Genomic DNA, 20,946 nt, shown 5'->3' with positions numbered 1-20,946 from the left:
GGATTTCTGTAGTTCGAGAATTTGTTTTTGAGAACTTCTTAATGTTCTTATCAATTTTTTGAGATCTGCTTTTTGCATTTCTTCTATCTCATCATCTTCATAATCTTGAATTGGGGTGTCTTGTTCATTTGGGGGCATCATAGTGTCTTCCTTGTTCTTGTTACCTTGGCTTTTGTGTTTGTTATGTTTGGCATATTGGAGATATTCTTTGTTTTTTTTTCTTGTTATACTGTGACTCTAGATTAAGAGGACTGTCTGCTTTTGATGGATCCTTAGAGGCTGTGATGGGTGTGGCCAGAGAGCTCTGTTTGTTTCTTCAGCGTTAAGGGTGTGCCAAAGGTGATTCACCCTGATTGTTCTCTTGCTGTCTCTCGCTCTCTCTCTCTCTCTTTTTTTTTTTTTTGACTCAGTTGGGAAGTAATTCCACACAGCTGAGTGGAATTGAGAGTAGTTGTTGTATGAAATCTGGCCCCTTTGGGTATTCGTTTGCTTACCAGAGTCAGGTTTTTCTGCTTGGCTAATGAGGGGCACCCACTTTACATATGCAAAATGGCACTCACTGCTTTACTTACGTAAAATGGCGCCTGCCCTTTGTCTTGCTGGGCTTTGTAAGGTGAGTGGAGAGAGAGGCTAAATGTCCGTGCAGGTCCCCCTAATTTATTTGATTTTTTTGTCTCCTCCAGCCAGCCTGGTGAACCTTCCCCAATGGAGTTTCAGGCCTCGTTCTCTGCAGGCTCTTTCTGCCTTTCCCCGCCAATGTCTCGGGTTACTGAGAGTTTTTTTTTTTTTAACTTTTATTTAATGAATATAAATTTCCAAAGTACAGCTTATGGATTACAATGGCTTCCCCCCCATAACGTCCCTCCCATCTGCAACCCTCCCCTTTCCCACTCCCTCTCCCCTTCCATTCACATGAGGATTCATTTTCGATTCTCTTTATATACAGAAGATCAGTTTAGCATATATTAAGTAAAGATTTCAACAGTTTGCTCCCACACAGAAACATAAAGTGAAAAATAATAGATGATTTTTTAAATGATGATGAAATCAGATCAGACCTATTGTCATGTTTAATCCCAGTGAGAGTCAACAGATGGGTGGAGCCAAGATGGTGGAATAGTGAGGGCGCACACTGATAGTCCGGGAAAAGATAGCTTAATAAAAATGGAGTTACGGTAGCTTCAGGAAAAGGATCAGGGAAAAATTGCAGAGGAAACTCTTCCAGATCTAGTGGTTGTGACTCAGAGGACCTACGGGTAGAGCAAGGTCGCCCACATTGTGGAAACCGCCGGACCCGCCGGACCTGCCAGACCCGCCAGAGCTGCAGAGTCTGCACACCAGCGCTGAAAGGGGAGGTGAGAAAAAAAAACCTCTCATAGGGCATCTCAAACTGATGCTCACATGGGATGCTGGTGCCTCAGGCCAGGGTGTTAACCCACTGCGCCATTGTGCCTGCCCCTCTTCCTTGGCTTTAACATCCCTTGTTCTCTCTTCTGGCCTGATCTCCTACTTGCTGAAAGGAGGCTGGCCTGGTTCTCCTAAGTGGTTTCCCCTTTTGGCTTTGGCACCTTTTGTGTCCTTTGAAAGGAGCTGAGCTGACCTAAACGGAAGCTCTGCCAGAGGTGTGACTTTCCTAACACTCCCTGCCTCTTGAATGATACCTGAGTTGCTCCTCCTGTGTGGTGAACTTCATCTCCTAGGCCTTGGGTTGTAAACCAACATGAAGATTCTAGCCTTGTAATGCAGTCTCTGCTTCTCCGGTGGATAATTGACACTAAAGAAGTTGCTTGGGGGTGAGTTGTGCCTGTAATCCCTGCCCCTCGCCATTCACATTTTGGAGCACCAACCTACAGTACCTCAAAAAGTGGCTGTGCTTGGAACTAGGGTCTTTAACAAGGTGGTTAAGACAAAGTGGCATCATTAGGGTAGGGCCTAATTCAATATGACTGGCTTCCTTTTTTTTTTTTTTCAAAGATTTATTTATTTATTTGGAAGAGTTACACAAAGAGAGAAGGAGAGACAGAGATAGAGAGAGGTCTTCGATCTTCACTACCCAAATGGCTGTAACAGCCGGAGCTGGGCCGATCTGAAACCAAGAGCCTTGAGCTTCTTCTATTTCTCCCCTGTGGTAAATGGGCCCAAGGACTTGGACCATCTTCCACTGCTTTCACAGGCATAGCAGAGAGCTGGATAGGGAGTGGAGCAGCCAGGTTTGAACTGGCGCCCACATGGGATGCTGATACTGCAGGCAGTGGCCTTACCCGCCATGGCACAGAGCCGGCCCTCTGGCATCCTTTTAAGTTGAGGAGACTGTGAAGACGTGTGAAGGCATGGACAAAAGCATCTATATAAACAACAAGGAGAGGCCTCAGAAGGAGCTGATCCTGGTGATACCTTGACATCAGGTGTGTAACCTTCAGTACTGTTAGGCAATAAGGTTTTGCTGGTGCTTTGCTATAGTAACCTAGAAACTAATGCAGAGTGTAAGCACAGATCTCAGAAGATTGGGTGTGACTCAGTCATGGGGCCTTTGCAGTCATCACTAGATGCAGCGTATGGCTACAGTGACCTAGACTCGTGCAGTTGGCTGAGGAATTCAGAACAGCTAGCTAAGGATGGAAGTATGGGTATATGTAATACCTGATCTACTTGGGTTCTTTCCCTGGGTCTGAGATAAACAGAGGGATCATCACTCATCAGAGACTTTATATAATGTGAGGGGTGGATGAGTGGGTGGGAGAATCCAAGCTTAATCAAGAGGAGAGGCAAGGTGATGTTTTGATGAGTGAGAAATCTTGCCAAAGCCTGACAGGCTGGCTTGGGTTCTGCTACATGGGTGGGTTTGGACTAGGTGGTTTATGATCAAAGCTGTGAATAATAAGGGGATAATAGAGATCTATTTTTATGTCACTTAAAAGGCTTGGGCAAGGTCAATTTTACAAGTCTTTGGTCTAGTAGAGCTGATTATATCATTTCAGTGCATTTTCTATCAGATTAAACTTGTATATTGAAGTGTTTTGTTTGAAGACTATTTATAGCTTTTAAGTGTCTTTCTAATGTCATCACCTTGTTATTTTATTTTCCATTGTATTTGGACCTCTTACATGTATTGACCTGCCCTAAAGTAAGCAAAGCAAAACATGTTAGTTGATACTCATGGAATTTATACTTTGCAGGGAAAGACAAAACCAGTGATAAATACTGTTGTTGAATATGAGAACTTCCAACAAATAAAGCCCCCTCCTCCTCCTGGCAAAGCCTTAGAAGTCCCTTGAAGCTGCTGGCCTGTGGCCACATGGCCTAATTAGCAGATCATTGCTGCTTGGCTTTGCTGGGCTTGGCAGAAGTAGCGTCCTGTGACAGCGTGAGGTCTGTGTTGCTGGGCGGCTTTCCTGTCGGTCTTGTTTTGGCTCCCAAATGGAGGGACAGCATCTTGGCCTTGTAGAGCCTTCAGGCTCCAGGTTTGCATTTTACACAGCCAACAGTTCTCATTTTTCATGAGTTGAACAGTCTCCTTTATGTCTTGGGGATTCACTACAAGTTGTTGGTGCAAGCTTATATAGAACAGAAATTCACAACATGGTTTTGTTGAGATAAGGTAAGAGAAATGCTGGATCCTTGGATGAATGTCCCTTGAGAGTAAGCAGAATTGCTTATCTTGGACTCAACATTGGGAGAGCAGCAAACAATGGTTAATGAGTCCTCAGCTGTTGCTTTTTCTTCCGCAAAGGCAAATGCTGACAGCTGACTCTGGATAATCACACTTTCAATCAGACCTTAATCATTTGTTGAGCACCTACTGTGTGGCAGGGGCTACACTATGTGTTGGGGATATAATAAATAAGCAGTATCATCATTATTCTTCTGGGTCTTTTATTCTAGTTGTGAAAATGGAGAAAGCACATAAGAAAATGATGTACTGATACACAGACATGTGCCACATAATGATATCTTGGTCACACAGGTGCAGTGGTGGCCCCATAAGTATACAGTGTGGTTTAAAAATGTCTATTGCCTAGTGACATAGAACTTTAACATAGTGCTGTGTATTACGCAAGTGTGTGTGGTAATGTTGCCAGTTATATAAAGGTATAACATACACAATTATACACAGTATCTAATAAATGACTCTACTGGTTTATGTATTTTCTATGCTATTTACATTATTTTAGAGTGTATCTCAACTTATTTAAATATGTTTTAAATTTGTTTTACTTTTTAATTTCTATAAATGGAACAAATTTCATGGATTTCATATGTAGTTTTAAGAACATAATGATACTTCCCAATTGAACCTTCCATCCTCCTCCTCTTCTTCTTTTTCTTTTAATTTGTATAATGATGTACTTTCAGTTTACTTTATAACTACAAGCATACTCTGCACTAAATAAAGAATTCAGTAAGTAGTAGGTAGAAAAACCACTGTTCCAAGATATAGACAAGGGCTATAAACAGTAATCAAATCTCAAAATGTCAGTTTTGCTCATACACATTACATTTTTTTTTTGTACTCTGAATATTGGTTACCACAAGTCAGGGGAAGCATATGGTGCTTTGCTGACTGGCTTAATTCTTTTTTAAAAACTTTTATTTAATAAATACAAATTTCCAAAGTACAGCTTTTGGATTATAGCAGCTTTTCCCCCCCATAACCTCCCTTTAACCCGCAACCATCCCATCTGCCACTCCCTCTCTCATTCTTCATCAAGATACATTTTTTTTTAAAGATTTACTTTATTTATTGAAAGGCAGAGTTGCAGAGAGTGGTAGAGACAGAGAGAGAGGTCTTCCATCTGCTGGTTCACTCCCCAATTGGCTGCAATGGCTGGAACTGGGCCTATCTGAAGCCAGGAACCAGGAGTCTCTTCTTGGTCTCCAATGTTGGTGCAGGGGCCCAAGGACTTGAGCCATCTTGTACTGCTTTCCCAGGCCATAGCAGAGAGCTGGATCAGAAGAAGAGCAGCTGGGACTAGAACCAGTGCCCATATGGGATGCCGGCACTTCAGGCCAGGGCATTAACCCACTGTGCCACAGTGCTGGCCCCAAGATTCATTTTCAATTATCTTTATATACAGAAGATCAATTTAGTATATACTAAGTAAATATTTCAACAGTTTGCATCCACACAGAAACACAAAATATAAAGTACTTTTGAGTACTAGTTATGCCATTAATTCATGTAGTACAACACATTAAGGACAGAGATCCTACATGGGGAGTAAGTGCACAGTGACTCCTGTTGTTGATTTAACAATTGACACTCTTATTTATGATGTCAGTAATCACCCAAGGCTCTTGTCTTGAGCTGCCAAGGCTATGGAAGTTCCCCAACTCTGATCATATTTAGACAAGGCCATAGTCAAAGTGGAAGTTCTCTCCTCCCTTCAGAAAAAGGTACTTCCTTCTTTGATGGCCTGTTCTTTTTGCTAGGATCTCACTCAGAGATTTTTCACTTAGGTCATTTTTTTTTTTTTTTTTTGCCACAGTGTCGTGGCCTTCCATGCCTGTGAAACTCTCAAGGGCTTTTTAGCCAGATCTGCATGCCTTTAGGGCTGATTCTGAAGCCAGAGTGCTGTTTAGGACATCTGCCATTCTATGAGTCTGCTGTGTATCTCGCTTCCCATGTTGGATCGATCTCTCCTTCTTAATTCTATAAGTTAGTATTAGCAGACACTATTCTTGCTTATGTGATCTCTTTGACACTTAATCTTATCATTATGCTCAATTATGAACTGAAACTGATCACTTGGACTAGTGAGATGGCATTGGTACATGCCACCTTTATAGGATTGTATTGGAATCCCCAGGCACACTTCTAAATCTACGATTACAGGTAAGTCTGATTGAGCAGGTGCTGAACTGTACATTTCCTCACTCTCTTATTCTCACTCTTAAATTTAACAGGGATGGCTTAATTCATTAAGCTTAATGGATTCCACTTGCAACCATTTTGTTGTGAAAGACAGAATTTCTTTTTTTTTAACTTTTATTTAATGAATATAAATTTCCAAAGTACTGCTTATGGATTACAATGGCTTCCCCCCCATAACGTCCCTCCCACCCGCAACCCTCCCCTCTCCCACTCCCTCTCCCCTTCCATTCACATCAAGATTCATTTTCGATTCTCTTTATCCACAGAAGATCAGTTTAGCATACATTAAGTAAAGATTTCAACAGTTTGCTCCCACACAGAAACATAAAGTGAAAAATAATAGATGATTTTTTAAATGATGATGAAATCAGATCAGACCTATTGTCATGTTTAATCCCAGTGAGAGTCAAGTTGGGAATTGATAATTTCTTCTTCTTCTTTTTTTTTTTTTTACAGAAGATCAGTTTAGTATACATTACGTAAAGCTTTCAACAGTTTGCACCCCCATAGAAACACAGAGTGAAATATACTGTTTGAGTACTCGTTATAGCATTAAGTCTCAATGTACAGCACGCTAAGGACAGAGATCCTACATGAGGAGTAAGTGCACAGTGACTCCTGTTGTTGACTTTACAAATTGACACTCTTGTTTATGGCCTCAGTAATCTCCCCATGCTCCAGTCATGAGTTTCCAAGGCTATGGAAGCCCCTTGAGTTCTCCGACTCTTATCTTGTTTAGACAAGGTCATAGTCAAAGTGGAGGTTCTCTCCTCCCTTCAGAGAAAGGTACCTCCTTCTTTGATGACCTGTTCTTTCCACTGGGATCTCACTCACAGAGATCTTTCATTTAGGTGTTGTTTTTTTTTTTTTTTTTTTTGCCTGAGTGTTTTGGCTTTCCATGCCTGAAATACTCTCATGGGCTTTTCAGCCAGATCTGCATGCCTTTAGGGCTGATTCTGAGGCCAGAGTGCTATTTAGGACATCCACCATTTTATGAGTCTGCTGAGTATCTCGCTTCCCATGTGGGATAACTCTCCCCTTTATTTATTCTATCGGTTAGCATTAGCAGGTACTAGACTTGTTTATGTGCTCCCTTTGACTCTTAGTCCTTTCATTATGATCAATTGTGAACTGAAATTGATCACTTGGACTAGTGAGATGGCATTGGTCCATGCCACCTTGATGGGATTGAATTGGAGTCCCCTGGTATGTTTCTAACTCTACCATTTGGGGCAAGTCAGCCTGAGCATGTCCCAAGTTATACATCTCTTCCCTCTCTTATTCCCACTCTTATGTTTAACAGGGATCACATTTCAGTTAAATTTCAACACTTAAGAATAACTGTGTATTAATTACAGAATTAAACCTGTCATATTAAGTAGAGCAGACCAAAAAAAACTACTAAGAGGGATAATGTATTAAGTTGTACATTAACAGTCAGGGCTATGCTGATCAAGTCACCGTTTCTCATAGTGTCCATTCCACTTCAACAGGTTTCCTTTTTGGTGTTCAGTCAGTTGTCACCAATCAGGGAGAACATATGGTATTTGTCCCTTTGGGACTGGCTTATTTCACTCAGCATGATGTGTTCCAGATTCCTCCATTTTGTTGCAAATGACTGGATTTCATTGTTTCTTACTGCGGTATAGTATTCTAAAGAGTACATATCCCATAATTTCTTTATCCAGTCTACCGTTGTTGGGCATTTAGGTTGGTTCCAGGTCTTGGCTATTGTGAATTGTGCTGCAATAAACATTAGGGTGCAGACCGCTTTTTTGTTTGCCAATTTAAATTCCTTTGGGTAAATCCCAAGGAGTGGGATGGCTGGGTCGAACGGTAGGGTTATATTCAGGTTTCTGAGGAATCTCCAGACTGACTTCCATAGTGGCTTGACCAGTATGCATTCCCACCAACAGTGGGTTAGTGTCCCTGTTTCCCCACATCCTCGCCAGCATCTGTTGTTGGTAGATTTCTGTATGTGAGCCATTCTAACCGGGGTGAGGTGAAACCTCATTGTGGTTTTGATTTGCATTTCCCTGATTGCTAGTGACCTTGAACATTTTTTCATGTGCCTGTTGGCCATTTGGATTTCCTCTTGTGAAAAATGTCTATTGAGGTCCTTGGCCCATCTCTTAAGTGGGTTGTTGGTTTTGATGATGTGGAGTTTCTTGATCTCTTTGTAGATTCTGGTTATTAACCCTTTATCTGTTGCATAGTTTGCAAATATTTTTTCCCATTCTGTCGGTTGTCTCTTCACTTTCCTGACTGTTTCTTTTGAAGTACAGAAACTTCTCAATTTGATGCAATCCAAATAGTTGATTTTGGCTTTGACTGCCTGTGCCTCCCAGGTCTTTTCCAGAAATTCTTTGCCTGTGCCAATATCTTGAAGGGTTTCTCCAATGTTCTCTAATAACTTGATGGTGTCAGGTCGTAGATTTAGGTCTTTAATCCACGTTGAGTGGATTTTTGTGTAAGGTGTAAGGTAGGGGTCTTGCTTCATGCTTCTGCACGTGGAAATCCAGTTTTCCCAGCACCATTTATTGAATAGACTGTCCTTGCTCCAGGAATTGGTTTTAGATCCTTTATGAAATATAAGTTGGCTGTAGATGTTTGGGTTGATTTCAGGTGTTTCAATTCTGTTCCATTGGTCTATCCATCTGTTTCTGTACCAGTACCATGCTGTTTTGATTACAACTGCCCTGTAGTATGTCCTGAAATCGGGTATTGTGATGCCTCCGGCTTTGTTTTTGTTGTACAAGATTGCTTTAGCTATTCGAGGTCTCTTTTGCCTCCATATGTATTTCAGCATCATTTTTTCTAGATCTGAGAAGAATGTCTTTGGTATCTTGATTGGGATTGCATTGAATCTATAAATTGCTTTTGGGAGAATGGACATTTTGATGATGTTGATTCTTCCAATCCATGAGCATGGAAGATTTTTCCATTTTTTGGTATCCTCTTCTATTTCTTTCTTTAAGATTTTGTAATTCTCATTGTAGAGATCTTTAACGTCCTTGGTTAAGTTTATTGCAAGGTATTTGATTGTTTTTGTAACTATTGTCAATGGGATTGATCTTAGCAGTTCTTTCTCAGTCATGGCATTGATTGTGTATACAAAGGCTGTTGATTTTTGTGCATTGATTTTATATCCTGCCACTTTGCCAAACTCCTCTATGAGTTCCAATAGTCTCTTAGTAGAGTTCTTTGGATCCCCTAAGTAAAGAATCATATCGTCTGCAAAGAGGGAGAGTTTGACTTCTTCCTTCTCAAGTTGTATTCCTTTAATTTCTTTTTCTTGTCTGATGGCTCTGGCTAAAACTTCCAGAACTATGTTAAATAGCAGTGGTGAGGGTGGGCATCCCTGTCTGGTGCCAGATCTCAGTGGAAATGCTTCCAACTTTTCCCCATTCAATAGGATGCTGGCTGTGGGCTTTTCATAAATTGCTTTGATTTTATTGAGGAATGTTCCTTCCATACCCAGTTTGCTTAGAGTTTTCATCATGAAAGGGTGTTGAATCTTATCGAATGCTTTCTCTGCATCTATTGAGATAATCATATGGTTTTTCTTCTGCAGTCTGTTAATGTGGTGAATCACATTGATTGATTTGAGAATGTTGAACCATCCCTGCATACCAGGGATGAATCGCACTTGGTCTGGGTGGATGATTTTCCTGATGTGTTGTTGTATTCTATTGGTGAGAATTTTATTGAGGATTTTTGCGTCTATGTTCATCAGGGATATTGGTCTATAATTTTCTTTCAGTGCTGCATCTTTCTCTGGCTTAGGGATTAAGGTGATGCTGGCTTCATAGAAAGAATTTGGGAGGATTCCCTCTTTTTCGATTGTTCTGAATAGTTTGAGAATAAATGGGATTAGTTCTTCTTTAAATGTCTGGTAGAATTCAGCAGTGAATCCATCTGGTCCTGGGCTTTTCTTTGTTGGGAGGGCCTTTATTACTGTTTCAATTTCTGTTTCAGTTATGGGTCTATTTAGGTTTTCGATGTCTTCCTGGTTCAATTTAGGTAGATTGCATGGGTCCAGGAATCTATCCATTTCTGATAGATTTTCTTGTTTGCTGGCATACAAGTCCTTGTAGTAATTTCTGATGATTCTTTTTATTTCTGTGGTGTCTGTTGCTACATTTCCTTTTTCATCTCTGATTTTATTGATTTGGGTCTTTTCTCTTCTTTTTTTAGTTAGTTGGGCCAATGGGGTGTCAATTTTATTTTTTTCAAAAAAACAGCTCTTCGCTTGGCTGATTTTTTGTAATGTTTTTTTTGGATTCAATCCTGTTAATTTCTTCTCTGGTTTTAATTATTTCTCTTCTCCTACTAGATTTGGGTCTGGTTTGCTGCAAATTTTCTATGTCCTTGAGATGTGCTGAAAGCTCATTTATTTGGTGCCTTTCCAATTTCTTGATATAGGCCCCTATTGCTATAAACTTGCCTCTCAATACTGCTTTTGCCGTATCCTATAAGTTTTGATATGTTGTGTTGTTATCCTCATTTACTTCCAGAAAGTTTCTGATTTCTTTTTTGATTTCTTGAATGACCCAGTGTTCATTCAGGAGCATGTTGTTCAGTCTCCATGTGTTTGCATACTTTCTGGGGTTTCCTGAGTTGCCAATTTCCAGCTTGATTCCACTGTGTTCTGAGAAGCTGCATGGTATGATTCTAATTCTTTTAAATTTGCTGAGACTTGCTTTATGACCTAGTGTGTGATCAATCCTAGAGAAGGTTCCATGCACTGCTGAGAAGAATATAAAGTCTTTAGATGTAGGATTGAAAGTTCTGTAGATATCTGTTAGATCCATTTGGGCAATAGTGTCGTTTAAATCTGCTATTTCCTTGTTGATCTTCTGTCTGGATGATCTATCTATTTCTGAGAGTGGAGTATTGAAGTCCCCCAGTACTATTGTATTGGAATCTAAGTCTCCCTTTAAGTCCCTTAACATATCTTTTAAATAGACCAGTGCCCTGTAATTAGGTGCATATCCATTGATAATTGTTATATCTTCATGTTGAATTGAACCCTTAATCATTATATAGTGTCCCTCTTTGTCTCTCTTAACAGTTTTTGTGTTAAAGTTTATTTTGTCTGATATTAATATGGCTACACCTGCTTTTTTTTGGTTTTTGTTAGCATGGAATATCTTTTTCCAACCTTTCACTTTCAGGAAAGACAGAATTTCATTCTTTTCTCTGACTGAGTGTATTCCATTGTTTTATGTATACCACACTTTCTCATTTTGAGTATTTATTTAATTATTTTAAAGGCAGATTAGAGAGAGAAAGAGAGATAGCAATTGTCCATCCTCTGGTTCACACCCTAGATAGTCCTAACAGCAAGGGTTGTGCCAGACTGAAGCCAGGAGTCAGGAGCCAGGAACTTCATCCCGGCCTCTCATGTGAGTTACAGGGGTGCAAGTATTTGGGCCATTCTCTGCTACTTTCCCAGATGCATTAGTAGGGAGCTGGATCAGAGATGGAGCACTGGGACTTGAACCAGTGCCCCTGAGGGATATTGGCACCACAAGGGGCAGCTTAACCTTCTTTGCCACAGCACCAGCCGTAATAGCACAATTTATGCTGTCATCAACTGATGGATATCTGGGTTGATTCCATATCTTAGCTATTATGAGTTGAGATGCTATAAATGTGGTATACATAACTCTTTCATATGCTGATTTCATTTCCTTTGAGTAAATTCCCAGGAGTGGAATGACTGGGTCATATGGTAGATCTATTTTCAGATTTCTGAGGAATTTCCATACTGTCTTCCAAACTAGTTGTACAGGTTTACATTGCCACCAACAGTGTTAAAGGGTACTCTTTTCTGTACATCCTTGCCAGCATTTGTTATTTTTGATTTTTCAGTGATGGCTGTTCTAGCTTGGATGAGGTCAGATTTTATTGTGGTTTTCATTTGCATTTCCCTGAGGGCTCATGATCCTGAGCATCTTATCATATATCTGCTGGCCTTTTGAGTTTCATTTTTTCTTTTTAATAATATTTGTTTAAGGTATATAAATTTCATATAAGATTCAGGAGCATAGTGATACTTTCCACCCTACCCTCTCTCCCACCCGTGCTTCCATACTTCCTCCTCCTTTTTCTCCTATTCCCGTTCTTATTTTTTACAAAGATCTATTTTATACCCATTTATATTTATTTATAATAATATAATATATATAAAAATATAATATACTATAATATAAAATCATAATACATAATATATTATAATATATTAATATTAATATATATTATATATTATAATATATAATTATATATATATAAATATAATATTTATATTATATTTATACCCATAAGATAAACTCTATACTAAATAAAGAATTCAACAAATAGTATGAAAGAAAAAAAAAAACCTCTTCAACAGTCAGGACAATGGCTGTTGACAATCATTATGTCTCAAAGTGTCAATTTCACAGATTAACTTTTAGCCGCCGTTTAGATACCTTTTAGGTACTCCATTAGACAGCCATTTGAATTACATCCTTTAAAAAATTCCTGTTCATATCTTTAGTCATTTTCTTAATTGGGTTGCTTGTTTTGTTGTTGCTGAGTTTCTTGGGTTCCTTATATATCCTGCTTATTAATATGTTATCAGAGGTTTATTTTGCAAATATTTTTCCCATTATGTCAGTTGTTTCTATGCTCTGTTGAGTGTTTTCTTTGCTGTACAGAAGCTTCTTAGATAGATATGGTTCCATTTGTTTATTTTTGCTTTTATTGTCTATGCTTCTGGGGTCTTACCCAAGAAGTCTTTGCCTATGCTAATGTCTTTCAGTGTTTCCCCTATGTTTTCTTCTGTTAATTCAATGGCTTCAGGTCTTAGAATTAGATCCCTTATCCATTGTGAATTAATTTTTATGTAGGGTGTAAGGTAGGGGTCTTGTTTCATACTTCTGTATGCAGAGATCAAATTTACTCAATACCATTTGTGGAAGAGATTGTCCTTTCAACAGGAAATGATTTCAGCCTGTTTTTCAAAGATTCGTTGATTGTGGTTGTGGGAATTAATTTTGGGGTTTCTGTTCTGTTCCAGTGGTCTACATGTTTATTCTTGTGCCAGTACCAGGCTGTTTTGATTATAACAACCCTGTAGTATGTCTTTAAATCTAGTATTGTGATGCCCCCAGCTTTATTTTTATGTTTAGGTTTGCTTTAGCTATTTAGGGGTCTCTTGTGATTCCATATGTACTTTAGTATAATTTTTTTTCCCAGATCTACAAAGAATTTCTTCAGTATTTTGATTGGGATTGCATTGAAACTGCAAATTGCTTTGGGCAATATGGACATTTTGATAATATTAACTCTTCAAACTCATGAGCATGGAAGAGTTTTCCATTTTTGTGGCCTTTTTCTATTTCTTAAATTTTAAAGTTTCATTGTATCAATCTTTCAAATTCTTGATTACATTTATCCAAAGGTATTTAAATTTTTTGAAGCTATTGTGAATGAGACTGATCTTAAAAGTTCTTTATCAACTACAGCATTGTTGGTGTATAAAAGGCTATTTTCATGTGTTGATTTTGTTTATTTTTTAATATTTTAAAAACATTTTTAGTATTTAACAGATTCAATGTGATTTATAGATACAATTCTAAGAACATAATTATATTCCCTTCTTCTCTCCCTCATTCCCCCTATCGTATGTTCTTTCCTTCTCCCCTTTTTAGTTTTTGAGATAACATACTTTAAAATTACATTACCATAAAACGGCTTAATATTTCAGCATATGAGAAGTTTCACAACTAAAAAGCAAAAATATCCTAGTTTAGTGGGAATGTAGACAATATCTGTAGACCATAGTTGAATGGAAAAATGACCATTTCACCTGTATGCATTTTATAGTATATGAGTTTTAAAGTAATCACATATTATTAAAACTATGGTAGTATACATGTTTTTAAAAGATTTTATTTATTTATTTGACAGGTAGAGTTACAGACAGTGAGAGGGAGACACAGAGAGAGAGGTCTTCCATCCATTCATATAGCTTATCAAGTGGCTGCAATGGCCGGAGCTGGGCCCATCCGAAGCCAGGATCCTGGAGCTTCTTCTGGGTCTCCCATGTGGGTCCAGGGCCCAAGCACTTGGACCATCTTCTAATTGTCTCCCAGGCCATAGCAGAGAGTTGGATTGGAAATGGAGCAGCCGGAACTAGAACCAGTTGCCCATATGGGATGCCAGCACAGCAGGTGGAGGATTAACCTATTTTGCCATAGTGCTAGCCCCTACCTTCTTTTTTAAAAATGAGATTTATTTATTTATTTGAAAGAGTTATAGAAAGAGAAGGAGAGACACAGATCTTCATCCTCGGGTTCACTCTCCAAATAGCTGAAATGACCAGGGCTGGGCCAGGCAGAAGCCAGGAGCAGGAGTTTCTTCTGGTTCTTCAGCTTGTGTGGCAGGATCCTAGGGACTTACAGCCATTCTCTGCTGCATTCCCAGGCAGGGAGCTGTATCAGAAGTGAAACAGCCAGGACTCAAACTGTTGCCTACATGGGATACTAGGTACTACAGGGGGTGGCTTAACCTGTTGTCCCACAGCTCCGGACCCAGTAGTATACATTCTGAACCATGGGTTTGACAAAGATAAAAACAAAGTTTTACAGAATTGCATTTTCAGCAATACTGATGCACACAGACATTTCCTTATTTTTTCTGTTTTGGTCGATTTAAAAATTTTAGCTACTACATACAAGGAAGAATGTGTGGTATTTGTCTTATTTCACTCAACATGATGTCCTCTAGTTGTGTCCCTTATTTTCTGCAAATGGTAGTATTTTCTTCTTTTTTTATGGCTGAAAAAAATTCTATCATGTATATATACCATATTTTCTTTATCCATTCATCTAATGATGGATACCTTGGTTGATTCCAAATTTTGGCTATTATGAACAGTGCTGCTATGAATATAGTAGTGCAGGTATCTCTTTGATTCATTGTGTTCAAGTCTTCTGTTCAGTAATGGGATTGCTGGGTCATATGGCAAGTCTATTTCTTTTTTTTTTTTAAAAGAAATCTCCACGTTATTTTCCACAGTAGCTTCACTAATTTACATTCCCACCAACAGTGCATAAGTGTTCTCTTTTCTCCACATCCTTGCCAGCATTCATTACTTTCTATGTATTTTAGGCATTCTGACAGGGTTGAGGTGATATCTCATTGTGGTTTCAATTTACATTTCCCTGATGGCTAGTGATGTTGAACAGTTTTTCATAGATTTGTTGGCCATTTGTATTTCTCCTTTTGAGAACTGTCTGTTGAAGTCCTTTGTCCATTTCTCAACTGGCTTGGCTGATTTTTGTTAAGTTTTTAAAGTTGCTGATATATTTGGATATTAATCCTTTATCAGATAGATGGTTTGCAAATATTTTTCCCACTCTGTTGGATGTCTCTTCACTTAATTGATCATTTTCTTTGCTGTGCGAAAGTTGCTGAGTTTGATATAATCCCATTTGTTTAGTTTCATTTTTGTAGTCTGTGCTTTGGGATTCTTGTCTAAGAAGCCATCCCCTACACCAATGTCTTGAGGTTTTCCTCTACATTTTCTTCCAAAAACTTCTTAGGTCTTAAATTTAGGTCTTCAGTTCTTCCCCTTCCCCTTCCCCTTCCCCTTCTCCTTCTCCTTCTGCTTCTCCTTCTCCTCCTCCTCCTCCTCTTTCTCCTCCTCCTCCTCCTTCTTCTTCTATAAGCAGAGTGGACAGTGAGAGAGAGAGACAGAGAGAAAGGTCTTCCTTTTCTGTTGGTTCACTCCCCAGTGGCCACTGTGGCTAGTGCACTGTGGCCAGTGCACTGTGCTGATCCGAAGGCAGGAGCCAGGTGCTTCTCCTGGTCTCCCATGGAGTGCAGGGCCCAAGCACTTGGGCCATCCTCCACTGCACTTCCGGGCCACAGCAGAGAGCTGGACAGGAAGAGGAGCGACCAGGAGACAATCTGGTGCCCTGACTGGGACTAGAACCGGGGTGCTGGCACCACAGGCGGAGGATTAGCCTATTGAGCTGCGGCGCCAGCCTCAGTCCTTCTTGAGTTGACTTTTGCATATGGTGAAAGATATGGATATAATTTTATTCTAGGTATGTACATCCAGTTTTGCCAGCTTCATTTTTTGAATAGATTATCCTTAATCCACTGTATGGTCTGAGCCCTTTTGTCAAAAATAAGTTGGCTGTATGTATGTGAATTAACTTCTGGGCTCTCTATGCTGTTCCATTGATCTATCTTTCTTTCAGTTTTTATGCTAGTACTGAGTTGTTTAAATTACTATAGCTTTGTAATTACAATAGCTTTGAAATCAGGTATTGTGATGCCTCCAGCTTAGTTTTTCTTACTCAGGACAGCTTTGTCTCTTTGGGGTCTTTTGTGATTCTATCTGAATTCTAGGATTGCTTTTTCTAATTCTGTAGAGCACATCATTGGTATTTTGATAGGAATTGCCTTGAATCTCTAGATTGCCTTAGGTATTATAGCATTCTAATGATATTAATTCTTCTGATCCACAAGCAAGGAATATCTTTACATTTTTTGTGTGTCCTTGATGATTTCTTTGATCAGTGTTTGATAATTTTCATTGTAGAGATCTTTCACTTCTTTTGTAAAATATTTGATAAGTTTTTATTTTTAAATGTTTTTCATTTTTTAAAAGATTTTGTTTATTTGAGAGGTAGAGTTACAGACAGTGTCTCACCTGCTGAATTTGGGTTTGGTTTGTTCTTGCTTGTCTGAGTCTTCAAGATGCATCATTAGATTATTGAAACATTTCTCTTTTTTAAATGTTAAGCACTTAATGACATAAGACTTTCCTCTTTTTTATTTAAATATTTATTTATTTATTTATTTGAAAGGCAGAGTTATAGAGTGGCAGAGGCAGAGAGCAGGAGAGCTTCCATCTGCTGGTTCACTCCCCAAATGGCAACAACAGTTGGAGCTGGGCTGATCTGAAGCCAAGAACCAGGAGCTTTTCCCGGTCTCCCGTGTGGGTTCAGGGCCCAAGGACTTGGGCCGTCTTCTTCACTTTCCCAGGCCATAGCAGAGAGCTAGATTGGAAGTGTAGCAGCCAGGACTCATACCAACACCCATATGGGATGCAGGTACTGCAGGTGGAAGCTTAGCCTGTTATGCCACAGCACCAGCCCTAGAAGTTTTTTTCTTAAGACCTTGAATATATCATCCCACTCTCTTCTGGCCTGTAGGGTTTCCATAGACAAGTCTGATGTTAATCTAATTGGTTTTCCTTTGTATGTAACTTGATGCTTTTCTCTTATTTTCTTTAGAATTCTTTTCTTGTCTTAACTTTATACAATTTTGTGATGATATACTTCAGAGAAGACTTTTGTTAGAATTTGCTTGGAGTTCTTTGAGCTTCTCTGCACCTGCTTGTCAATGTCTTTTTCAAGACCTGGTTATTTTCAACTATAATTTCATTTAGCATATTCTCAGTGCCTTTTTCCTTTTCTTCTCCTTCAAGAATCCCTGTAATATGCATATTTGGTAGCTTAATGGTATTCCATATTTTGTGTAGACTTTCTTAATTCTTTTCTCTTTATTTTTTTTCTGGTTGGGATATTTAATAATTCTTGTCCTTGAAGTTAGAAATTCTTTTCTCCACTTGGTCTATACTGATGGTAAAGCTCCCAGTCATGTTTCTTATTTCACTAGCTGACAATTTCATCTCCAAAATTTCTGTTTGGATCTTCTTAATGAGTTTTATCTCCTTAGTAATATGTTCATTTATGTGACTCATTCATTTCCTCATTTCTTTTGCATCTCACTGAGTTTCCTTACAGTCGTTAGTTTGAATTTTGTATCTGCTGTTTCATAGATTTGCTTTAGTTCAGGATATAATTGTGGAGGAGGATTGTGTTCTTTTGGAGGTATCATGGTTCCTTGCTTCTTTGTGTCTCCTGTGTCTCTACATTGATATCTGCCCATCTGGTGTATCTGTCCCTTCTTATTTATGGGGCAGGTTTTTTTTATTTTTTAATTTTTTTCATTTTTTTAACTTTTATTTAATGAATATAAATTTCCAAAGTACTGCTTATGGATTACAATGGCTTCCCCCCCATAACGTCCCTCCCACCCGCAACCCTCCCCTTTCCCTCTCCCTCCCCCCTTCCATTCACATCAAGATTCATTTTTGATTCTCTTTATATACAGAAGATCAGTTTAGCATACATTAAGTAAAGATTTCAACAGTTTGCTCCCACACAGAAACATAAAGTGAAAAATAATAGATGATTTTTTAAATGATGATGAAATCAGATCAGACCTATTGTCATGTTTAATCCCAGTGAGAGTCAAGTTGGGAATTGCTAATTTCTTCTTTTTTTTTTTTTACAGAAGATCAGTTTAGTATACATTAAGTAAAGCTTTCAACAGTTCGCACCCCCATAGAAACACAAAGTGAAATATACTGTTTGAGTACTCGTTATAGCATTAAGCCTCAATGTACAGCACATTAAGGGCAGAGATCCTACATGAGGAGTAAGTGCACAGTGACTCCTGTTGTTGACTTTACAAATTGACACTCCTGTTTATGGCATCAGTAATCTCCCTATGCATATGGGGCAGGTTTTAAGGAAAAAACGTTTATGTTTAGCTGAAAGGCAGAGTATCATTTGTCTTGTTGCTTTGGCTTTGGTTCTATGTGAGCCTGGGATGTAGTCTCTGAGTGATTTGTTTTGTCTTCATCAGTGTCAGCTGTGTCTATAAGTTACACAGTGGACTAGTCTGCAGCAGTTCACAGAGGTAAAAGTGTGTGTGTGTGTGTGTGTGTGTGTGTGTGTCTTGTGTGTGTTTAAGATAAATAGGAGTTTCCTTGGGTGTTTATCTTTGGTCTACAGAGAGTTCAGGGTGAGTCTCCCTGGAAAATGTGATAGCCACAGCCTTCTTTTTGGTGCTGAAGGGGACGGGGTAGCCACCTCCTTCGTCTTACTCGTAAACTTGAGTGATGTCAGGGCTTGTGGCACCAATTGCTGTGGCTCTAAGACTGTGTGCTATGGATGGACCTTTCCTCAGGTCTTTCCAGGAGAGTCCAACTGGTGGTATGGCTTATAATACCAACTTCCTTTGTCCTAGGACTCGGGGATATGAACTGGACCCTGTTCCAGTTCCCCAGGGTGACCACAAGATATACTTCAGAGGGTATGAGTAAAGAGAGGTAGAATAGAAACATAAAGTGAAAAATACTGTTGAGTACTAGTTATAGCATTTCACTTTATGTTTCTGTGTGGGAGCAAACTGTTGAAATCTTTACTTAATGTATGCTAAACTGATCTTCTGTATATAAAGGGAATCGAAAATGAATCTTGATGTGAATGGAAGGGGAGAGGGAGTGGGAGAGGGGAGGGTTGCGGGTGGGAGGGACGTTATGGGGGGGAAGCCATTGTAATCCATAAGCTCTACTTTGGAAATTTATATTCACTAAATAAAAGTTAAAAAAAAATATATATATATATAAAGTGTAAAAAAAAAAGAGAGGTAGAATAGAGGTAGCTTTTACCCTGTGTCTGCTGGGTGACTTCCAGTGGCACTGAGAAATTTAGAAGGAATTGTTACAGCCCTGGTGTTGCAGGGTATAGTGTGGTCATTATCCAGATCTCTCAGGGTGGGAGCAGAATTTTTGTGGGCTGCTTCTGGTGTTAGCCCCAGAAGCAAAGTTCAAGCCCCCTCGCTCATGCAGAGTGTGTGGATGTAGCTCAGGGCAAATGCCCCCAAACTCCCACATTTGCAGTATGCAGAATATTTTGCTCCACTGTTGCCCTGACTGCCTGTGATGCTGGTAGATTAACTGAGGCATGCTGGGAAACTTTGCACTGCTGAGCATGGTGCTTGGTGCTCCACAGGATTGGGTGAGGGGAAGGAAGCAAGTCGACTTCCTTGCTCCAAGCCCATAATTGCTCAGACTCCAGTCAGCTCTCTAGGCTGAAGTGAAAGTCAGTGGGTGGCTATAGAGTTCTCAGCTAAAACTGCAGGCAGCTGGGTACATGGTAATTTCTTCCTACCTTGGTGTGTTAAGATGGCAACTCACAGGCACCAAGCTTGTTGCAGCAATGTTTCTGTCTTCTTCTCTCCTCTTGTCCCACAGGGTCTTTTTAAAAATTTTCCACTTCTTCACTGAAAATTCCTGTCAGACCCCTGGAAAGGTAGTCCTTCCTTTGTTTGTTTCATATCCCACAGCAGGCTAAGGTAGTGTGGCAATACCCTATTCAGCCATCTTGGAACTCCTGTACTTTGATTTTATTTCCTGCAACTTTGCCCAAATCTCTTACACGTTACTTTTTTTTTTTTTGTATTCTATTAGTTACCACATATCAGGAGAAACATAGTATATTTGTCTTTTTGGGACTAGCTATTTCACTATGTATAATGGTTTCCAGTTACATCGAGTTTGTTGTGAAAAATAGGAGTTCGTTCCTTTTTATGGCTGAGTAGTATTCCATAGTATATATCTGCATTTTTTTAAAGCCAGTCATCAGTTGATTCTGTATCTTAGCTATTATGAATTGAACTGCTATAAACATTGGGTTATGTATATCTCTTTAGTATATTGATTTCATTTCCACCTGGTTCTGGGCTTTTGTTTGTTGGGAAGTTCTTCATTATTGAGTCAATCCACATCATGGTAATTGGTCTGCTTAGGTTTTCTGTGTCGTCATGATTCAATTTTACTAGACTGTCTACCTTTTCTAGATTTTTCCAACTTGTTGGCATATACTATTTGTAATAATTCCTGATGATTCTTTTTATTTCTGTGGTGTCCTTTGTTATATCTCCTTTTTCATCTCTGGTTTTATTAATTTGGATCTTCTACCTTTTTTGGTGTGTTATGCCAGTGGTGTACCAATTTTGTGTAAATTTTCAAAAAATCAGCTCTTCATTTCACAGATTTTCATGTCTTTTTTTTTTGGTCTTAATTTTATTTGTTTATTCTCTAATTTTAATTTTGTTTGCTCATACTTTTGGGTTTGTCTTGTTCTTGTTTTTCTAGGTCCTTGAGATGAATTAATAAATCATTTAGAGATAAATTGATAAATCATTTATTTGAT

General features: G+C 39.0%; 1 long non-coding RNA gene across 7 annotated transcripts in view; it reads left to right on the top strand.

The window, feature by feature from the left end:
- Positions 1-494: 494 nt before the first annotated feature.
- Positions 495-20,946, top strand: part of LOC149127452 (uncharacterized) — a 77,844-nt gene continuing 57,392 nt past the window's right edge. For 3 of the 7 annotated variants that reach the window (XR_016231207.1, XR_016231203.1, XR_016231209.1), the window contains exon 1: positions 495-613. This is a non-coding gene — a long non-coding RNA (uncharacterized LOC149127452). Of the gene's footprint in view, positions 614-1,277; positions 1,356-1,471; positions 1,794-2,039; positions 2,406-20,946 lie in introns of those variants that run through there. The other 4 variants (XR_016231204.1, XR_016231205.1, XR_016231208.1 and 1 more) reach the window with 4 other exon arrangements.

The sequence above is a fragment of the Oryctolagus cuniculus genome, chromosome 3 (assembly GCF_051225735.1).
Source record: "Oryctolagus cuniculus isolate XC-2025 breed Fujian yellow rabbit chromosome 3, ASM5122573v1, whole genome shotgun sequence".
NCBI lineage: Eukaryota > Metazoa > Chordata > Mammalia > Lagomorpha > Leporidae > Oryctolagus > Oryctolagus cuniculus.
The sequence above is the reverse complement of the archived record's forward strand: the minus strand, read 5'-3'. Positions and strand labels throughout refer to the sequence as shown.